Source organism: Spodoptera frugiperda, chromosome 4, assembly GCF_023101765.2.
Source record: "Spodoptera frugiperda isolate SF20-4 chromosome 4, AGI-APGP_CSIRO_Sfru_2.0, whole genome shotgun sequence".
Lineage (NCBI taxonomy): Eukaryota > Metazoa > Arthropoda > Insecta > Lepidoptera > Noctuidae > Spodoptera > Spodoptera frugiperda.
The window spans coordinates 4252398-4260431 of NC_064215.1; the positions used below are offsets into that span (position 1 = coordinate 4252398).

The following is an 8034-nucleotide window of genomic DNA, read 5'->3' on the forward strand; positions in this document are numbered from 1 at the left end:
TCTTGAAGAGATAGGCAGAGTGATACAGTGCACATGTAATACATAATCTCCACTTTACATCAGTTACGTATATCAATTATTGTTATCGGCTTAGTCACGTAATTGTTTGACGAGGAACTCGACTAGTTTTAAGCCATCCTAGAGGCTCATATTCATGAGCAGCATTCCGCGACTCACGACGCGGCGATTGTCGCACTGCTACTCCGAGTAAGCCGATAACATAATAATTCATTTAGTATGTCTCACGAAAGAAGAAGATTGTATGTCCTATGTATGTAGTAGATATGTATACCAGTACAGAGCACTAATCCGGACTACGTGTTATTTTAGGAACATTATCGTAAAACTGAAATAACTTCGATGGCCCATTATTCGACTTGGGTATGGAATCTGTCATCGCTTGCTTTGCAGTCATAATTGCGGGCATTCCATGAGTCAGATGAATGAGGCAATACGTAGGTACATAACATATAAATCAATGGACACAATCATACTCCCAAAAGATGTTATTTTGGCCATGTTTGTGAATGTATTGCTCAGATCAAGCAAATATTTGTTTTCCCCGAGTAAACATTGCTTTGTTTATTTAGTTTCTCTTTCAAGGAATCAGATCTGCCTAAATATGGTTACGTAAGATGTACCTATATTACATATACGTATGATATAATATCGTATTTGATACTTCGGCCCTATATGTATAGGAATGAAGCGTAGAGCTGAAGATCGAGTTCATTGGCGTGCCATTGGAGAGGCCTATGTCCAGCAGTGGACGAGAACAGGTTGATGATAATGATGGTATGTTTACGAATATTAATAACTGACCAGTATTTTGTATCCAATGAAATATATTATATACCGAATTTCTTCCACTTTTTTTCTCTATATATTTTTTGTCATATCATCGAGCCATCGACGTCCACTTGAAAAATGGACCTCATATTGAATAGGTTTTTGCCATGAGTGTCCAATGTATCTTTTTGATGCGGCCACGGGAAACTGTCCGGTAGAATATCATGTAGACCAAATAAAAGTGGGAAAAGGACCTTTTTTCAGTGAATGTAAAAATATTTCTCTAAGTAAATATTGCTTAGTAATGGTTAAGGTTTTTGTAGTCATAATAAAAATAAAAGAAATAAACAGTTGTTAGACTTAGTTACAACAACCATAGAATGATAGAAATATAAGATAGATAACTGCAAAAACCATTCGATTCCCGCACGGAACAATTTTTTGTGTGATCCCCAATTTGTTGTTCCGGGTCTGTGTGTGATGTGCATGGGAAATTAATTTGTTTGTTAACGCACCCACGACACGACACGAGAGAAATTCCTATTTATTATATAGTTACTTTTTTTAAGAGAAAAAATATTGCGGTCTACATTAATTACGTGGCAACACAAGAAAACAGATCATGAATTTAAACCTGACATTTTTATGACTAGTTGTGTTGTTAATTCTGTAATACCCACCTTAATAGGTAAGTTCTACTGTTTTTATGTCGCAGTGAATGTCAATTTCAATCACATCGATAATATATTATAGCTAAGTTAGTAGTAGTCACTAAAATTACTGGCCAATGTCAACGCGATCATTTCGCTCGAATCGATTTATGGAAAATTTACAACGACAGCTCAACGACGGCTTATATCGATCTGTGAACAGTTGTGAATAATATAAACAAGTGATTTATTTTTCTAGACTGGATATTTTAGTTATAATAAACTTATATACACGAAGAATGTACTGGATTTTAGTCATAAACGATAGGTGATTGTCAAGAAAACTTAGTTTTTCTCATTGAAACTAACTTAATATACAACAGAATGTACTGGATTTCAAACATCAACGATAGGAAATGGCTAAGAAAATGTAGTTTTTTTCACTCATAATTAAAATCAATCCCAATTGGGATTTCTCCATACCAAGAAACTTGAGATCAACGACAAATTATGTCATCCCTCATAAGATTGAGATTCTACCTCTTCTCTCAATACTATTATAAATTCAAGTTGCAACTCGAAACATTCACTGGGATTGCACCCGTAAAATTGCAACTCGCGTTTTTCTAACCACGTCACGATAACTTGTGACAGTTCGATGCCCTTTCCAGACGTCTGCAGTAGTCTGGTAGTCTAGGAGAGTCTGGCTCCACAATTCTGGTCATTCGCATCGCCAGCTAAAGTTTATGGTCGCAGTAATCTTAGCCATAAGCTACTAGAAGTTACGGCCAATAAATAAACAAGGAACGTTTGTTTTACAGTTACTTGTCAGTCGACAGGTATAGAGCATTTATAGAACTTCTATATTGACATTTTGAAACTGTTTTCTAACTATCGAGTGTTAGAGAATACTTAAGACACTTAGTGCGTCTGATTAACTAAATAGTGGGACTTTATAGCCCATGAATAGTGCAATTAAAAACGTTTAGAGTGTAAAACATTATCGTTTTAGCTTTAAATTAAATCTCTGTGATCCAAGTCTACCTTGTTCCAATTGTAACATCGATCTTAGCACTAAAAATCATCTTTACGGAACTCAATTTCATATTTCCATCACCTTTCATGCTATCCTTGTCACTTCGAGGGCCATCGATAAAGACAGAAAGACTTTTCAAGATGGCGATTGAGTGTTCGAGGATTAGACACTCCAATTCGAAGAACGTGTTTATTAAATATGAAAAATGAAAAATGTTGGCGAAGCTCGACACAATGGACAAAGTGTAATTAAGTTTGAATATTTTACGAAACTGCCACCATTTTGGCAGAGAACCAAGAACCGAAGTGATTTACAGCTGTTAGTTAGATTACGGATAGTTACATATGCTGTTATATTGTAACAGTTACTATGTAAATCTTTCTCTTTAAAAAGACATTGTCCCACACTGCTTTACTACTTTTTCCTGTGTCGTGGGTGCGTTTACAATCATACAAGTTCACAAAGACATCATGCCCAGACCCGAAACAACAAATTGTGGACAACACAAAGAGTTCTTCCGTGCGGAAATCGAAAACGCTACACGTTGCACGGCAGGTAATTTCCCAACCACCGCGCCTACTGTACGGTCAAATGACTAGAATATTTGGAATAACTTTAATGGGTATTAGAATACAAATTAAATAGGAATATAATGCAGAAAATAACGACATAAAACGTTTGGAGAAAATAAGTAATGAAAGGTATTGAATATCGTATGATCCTCAATCCCCAGAGATTCGTAAAGACTACCTTTTACCACGTACATATAGAAACCGTATGTTCATGAACAAAATAAATTCTATTTACACCAGCCATTTTATAATTTGTTCCATTTAAAATACAAATGATACGTATATTAGAATAGCAATTAACCATCGATCAATCAACGAAACAATAAAAAAAAAAACAAATTAGTATTCAAAAATAAAAATAGTACCATTATTGGAAAATGGGAGCAAGATTAATGCCACCCAGGGCACTTTATTTTCAGTACTAGACGTTTCAGATAGTCTCTTTGTCATATTGTATTTAATGTAGATTTATTCTCTACATTAGAGCTCATAAAATATTCACCAATGAATAATTATTGTGAACACATTTGCTTATGTGAATACTAAGTATTAGATATAGTTAACGTTCACGCTTTTTAACCCTTGAAGGGGTAGGCAGAGGATATAACACTACGTCAACTTTTCACTAAATGGATGATGATATGTTGACGTAGATAGATAGTAAGCCTATTACTATACACCTCCATGTCAGAATTATGATGCATGTCGGGACTAAGACATTTTTATAAAATACACAATACCTAAGTCTTTACCCAACCTGGGCATACAACTGGGCACTACTAAAACAGTTAAACACCACTAGCATAAAGTAAAGGGCAGTCGAATGGGTTATACAATAGGATTTACATATTATTATGGAACGTCAAAATTATTTATTTCAATTACACCGAGACGGCACTTTTCCACGTCCAAGCAAATATAATAATATTAAAAATGTCTGTCTGTCAGTCAGTCCTCTAGTTGTGTGTGAAGCTGTTTGGGTCATAATGTTCATCCCATACATACGTAGGTTTATTCAATTTGTCCAGTGGAGCTAATCAGTAAAAGTATTTTCTGTTCGTCCATCCATTATCAAGTACTTAGATTCAAAGGCACGTTTTAAATCGTTTACTGCTATAGAAATGTAAGTCCCTAAGTAGGTATAGCTAGCCAATTTTATTGAGTCGAATCAATTCAATAAAATTTCTTTCAACACGAAACAAAATGTCGTACGACCTCCTCACGGGTCAAACCTCTTATTGTGCCAAATTCTATATAATAAATAGGTGGGCAAGTATTTTGATAAAATCAGCAGCCAATCGATTTAGTTGTTAAGGGTGTCGCGAGACGTTTAACCTGCTTTGTACCTTTAGGTAATTACTTTATTTAGGTACGCTTTGAGTTAAACAAATGTTTACTACTACAAAAATACCAAAGTAAAAGATTAATCAAGATGATGTTAATTTAATGTTTACGTCATCATTATCATCAACAGCCTGCAAGTAGCCACTGACCAAAGGCTTTTTTCTCACCACCATCAGACCACCACAGATGGGGACCAGTAGGTCTGATGCCTGATCCGGAGCTGCGGACTACCTAAACTCCGGCATGAATGTAGGAATGATGATTTTTAGTCAGTAAGAGTCTAACTCTCCCTCTCACCTCGCCCAAGACAGAAGAAGATATTTAATGATTTTCCCCCTTAAATAAGTAAAAAAATGCTTCCCTAAACACGTCAAACGAGCGCAAAAAACTCAATGTGTGGAATTGACACTGATAATAATCGACAAATTCTGTCAACCCCATACACTGACCTCTCAATTCATTCCTGCTGTTTCAAGCAATCTGTTCACTATCACTATCCAGAACATAGTCCAATCACATTGTTATTTTGGAACGGACCATCAACACGACTATACAAGTTATTACTGAGTTACAGTTTGGCAGCTGTGTAAACACATTATTTTGCCCGTTATAAAATCAGGGCATCTAGCCAGGCAATCCAGGCGTCAATTCAGATTCGAGGCTACTAGTGACCATGGTTAAACATAGTAGTAAATGTTTTGTTTATCGATACTGCCGTTGGGTTGAAAATATTAAGTAAAATCGACTTTAATACTAGAAAATACTGACTTATGTTCATGTGTAGCTTACTAGGTAAGTTTTTTTTAAGGGGGGAAAATCATCCAATGGCTTTTTTGCCTTTGGCCAGGCGAGAGATAGTGTCAGGCACTTACTGACTAAAACCCACTCCGTTCCTTCTCCTACTCTTCGAGCCTAAAAACCACCCCGTTTGTGTTCCTACTCCTGCTTTTCGAGCCGGAGCCCCGGTAAATCCGCTAGGTATTCCACAGCTCCGGATCATTACTAGGTACACTTACATAATGCACTAGAAAGTATAGAACAAAATATTTTTTCAATTTATCTTTTTTTGTAATCTCTGCTTACCCTATATCTGTACCTTTTTTTTTTTTTTTTTTTTTTGAAAATCATATGACTTCTCCCGCCTTGGGTGAGGCGGGAGGGAGTGTCAAACTCTTACTGACTAAAAACCACCCCGTTCCTTCTCCTGCTTTGAGCCGGAGCCCCGGTAACTAACCTAGAACATTAATCAACATCTTTATTATGATTATATTATAAGGGAAATGAAACCTTTTCTACAGCCGAGGGTTGAAACGCGCTTAATCTCCTGAAATGTTAATTTAATTTAACAAGATAATGGACGAGGCGACTTCTCTTTCTCTATAGGTAAGTAAATAGGTCTGTTTAAATTAAACTACTTATTTAAGGTTGATGGTAAATTTTGCTAATAATGTTATGAGTCCATTGTATACCTACTGTAATAAAGCTCATTATTGCCAAACATACTGGTATAGGTACGCCGAACACAAAAATGGTTTAGTTCTCTAAATTTAGGTACCACATAATGTACTTGTTAGTCTATACTTACTAAGAAAAAACTTCGAAATCAACTGACGAAATTACACGACTCATTAACATTTTCTTGTCAAAGGCTTTTCGTGTGACCTATATTTCTAGCATCATCTACAAAAACGGTTACAATCCATAATCTATGGCTCGAACCTTTTTTAGAACAAACTTGGGCTAATACAATTTTAAAAATCGAACCTCATCTGTGGTCTTGACATTGAAAGTGTCATTTATTAATTTTAAAAAGTTAAATAAATGTATGCTTTGTTATTATGAGTATCTTTAACATAATATAAATTACATAATAAAAAATCACTGGATATATCGTTATGTAAGGAAATCAATGCAGTTTTTATTTTATTAAGTGTTTTATCGTAAAGCCAAGGTTATAAAGATTGATATTTATGATGTGGCAGCCATTAATTAGGTACTAATCAACGATGAAGTAACGCAACTGCCGTAGTATGATTGTCTTGTGTTTCTAAACATTTATAGTTTATTGTTTGTTTAGACCAGTTCAAACTGTCGATTATAGATTACACTTTTAAAACCCGTTATTCAAAACAATCGCGTCATTGGGATTTAAATATTTTGTTATATTTATTTATCAACTAATAAAATCTATGCAAGTCTAATCCAAAATGAAATAAATAGACTTCAATGGTTTTCCTAGTCAAATATTAGTCGTAGTTAGTCAAAATCCCGACTCAGCACGGTGTCAACATATCGACGTGGCTTGCGGCGGTTCATGCAGACGCCTCGCTTAGTATTATCGAGTTTTCAAGGAGACTATTAAGTAAAACATTGACATTGACTCCACACTGCGACCCTTACGGCGTACCCCCAGGCCTCGGCACAAAGTTACGTCGACGCGAACACTAAACATAAAAAAAGTTAATGCAAAATGTGTGTTATGTAAGGCGAGAGCCTAATTCTGGATAATTTTGTACAACGTTTATTTACTTTAAATGTTCAGTCTAAACTCGCATTTATTATACTGTACGTTATATTATTACTGTCTACGTAGCAGGTATAAATAAATCCATACTGTCTAGAGCTCACCTGTGCACAACACTTACGTCACAACAAGGATAGCGTTATATAATGAGAGTTTTATCCTGACGACGGATTACCCAGCGCCGCACGTTTTTGGCAATTATACAACATCCACGGCCCCCAAGCACTAACGCCGCAGAGAAACACGGGAAAGCCAATTAGTCAACCTCGCAGACAGCCATGACGGACACCAAAACATTATCTCTACAGGGAAGTTAACATCCAGCGATAATAATGCCGTTTGAAACGAAGACGGCAGCCAGTTGCTACAATAAGAGGCGCCAATCAAATCGTTTCATAAAGATTTAATAACTTATCGATTTTGAAACGGCGGCAGCGCATTTACGTAACATACTACGATAAAATCACAAATACATTGGTTACAGGAGCTACATGTGAACCGACGTTCTGTGGCCCAACGAGAATAGCTCGCGTCCCAATAACCGTATTGGCGATCATGTGTTTTCGAAGGTGGCCATGTTTTATGGTGTTGACAACGGCTATCGGCGGCGGCGCTACGAAGTGCGGTACCCACGTGAGACGCGCGGCAGCGGCTGGGCGAGCTGGCGGCACCTTCGGTCAGTCCATGTGAAGGGTTCAGAACAGAGGAGTGTAGGTTATCACGGTTATTGATCGAGTGGCGCGGGAGGGCGCGAGGTGCGCGCGGGCGGCAGGCTGTGCCGCGACTGGGCGGGCGCCCGGCCGGCCGCCAGCCGCCCTGCCGCCCTGCGCGCCCCCGCCTCAGCTGCGCGGCTACGGTTTTATTTTGACCCGCAACCGTTGCCGAGGGGATGCTCGTGATAAGATGAAACGGCCACGTGAACATTGTCAATAAACTTCAACGCGCTATATGGATTTATTTGACTGCGTTTAGTCGTACGTAGTGAAGAATTGATTCAGTACTAAACCATTAATGACTACTACGTGCTTGCTACTGCAGTACTTCAATGTCATAAACAAGAAAAATCCATAACACATTAGCACCTACCACCGTATTACGTATAGAATACTATTCATGTTA

General features: G+C 37.3%; 1 protein-coding gene across 8 annotated transcripts in view; it reads right to left on the reverse strand.

Moving 5' to 3' along the window:
* The window catches only part of LOC118272422 (sodium/hydrogen exchanger 3), a 49547-nt gene extending 41834 nt beyond the window's left edge, over window positions 1-7713 (reverse strand). For 3 of the 8 annotated variants that reach the window (XM_050707925.1, XM_050707922.1, XM_050707919.1), the window contains exon 1: window positions 7549-7713. The gene's annotated coding sequence lies outside the window, so the exon portion shown is untranslated. The remainder of the gene's footprint in view (window positions 1-7548) is intronic. The other 5 variants (XM_050707924.1, XM_035588931.2, XM_050707923.1 and 2 more) reach the window with 2 other exon arrangements.
* Between the last annotated feature and the right edge of the window lie 321 nt (window positions 7714-8034).